The 850-nt window shown below is 36.2% G+C and overlaps 1 non-coding gene across 1 annotated transcript; it reads left to right on the top strand.

Moving 5' to 3' along the window:
• Window positions 1–439: 439 nt before the first annotated feature.
• Window positions 440–546, top strand: LOC148804431 (small nucleolar RNA R71). The gene has a single exon (XR_016081526.1). It is a non-coding gene; the product is annotated as a small nucleolar RNA R71 (small nucleolar RNA).
• Window positions 547–850: the final 304 nt, after the last annotated feature.

Below are 850 nucleotides of genomic sequence, written 5' to 3'. Positions count from 1 at the left end.
GTAAATGTTGGATTAGGGATTGAAATTGGACCTGTTGCCACCATAAGAAACAAAATTAGCGTGTTCAGAAGAAGAAGAAAATGGATTTCCTACTTGACAGTCTACACTAGCGTGTCTCCCTTGCCCACAAAGTTCACAAGAAGGGAAGGGAACAGAAGAAATACTCATAGCTGAAACCCCCAAATTTTCTAATTTCTTATTTAATGCAGCAAGTTGAGCCAATAAAGCAGTGATAGAATCAACATTATAAATTCCAACTCCCTTTTTATTTGCTCTATCATTTCTCCATTGATAACTATTGGCCATCATCTCCTCCAAAAGTTCATATGCTTATTCGGGAGTTTTACTCATAAGGGTACCACCTGTAGCTGCATCTAACATTGAACGATTAGATTGCTTAATGTCACTATAAAAAGTTTGCACTTGCATCCAAACAGGTAGACCATGGTGAGGACACTTCCTAAGTAGTTCCTTAAATCTCTCCCATGACTCATATAAGGTTTCATTATCAAATTGAGAAAAAGTTGTTATGTCATTCCTTAATTTAGCCATTTTAGAAGGTGGAAAATACTTAGATAAAAACTTTTGTGCCAAGTCATCCCGTGTAGTAATTGAACCTGTAGGAAGAGAGTTAAGCCAATCTTTTGCTTTGTCCCTTAAGAAGAAAGGAAATAACCTAAGTCTAATGGCATCATCACTAACTCCATTATACTTAAAAGTATCACATATTTAAAGAAAATTTGCAATATGAGAGTTAGGGTCATCATTGGGGCTAGAAAATTGCACACTCATCCGGATCATTTGAATAATTGCAGGCTTGATCTCAAAATTGTTTGTTTGGACATTCGGC

Source organism: Nelumbo nucifera, chromosome 1 (assembly GCF_055504915.1).
Source record: "Nelumbo nucifera cultivar China Antique chromosome 1, China Antique-T2T, whole genome shotgun sequence".
In the NCBI taxonomy this organism is placed as follows: Eukaryota; Viridiplantae; Streptophyta; class Magnoliopsida; order Proteales; family Nelumbonaceae; genus Nelumbo; species Nelumbo nucifera.
This window is presented reverse-complemented; position numbering and strand designations above follow the sequence as displayed.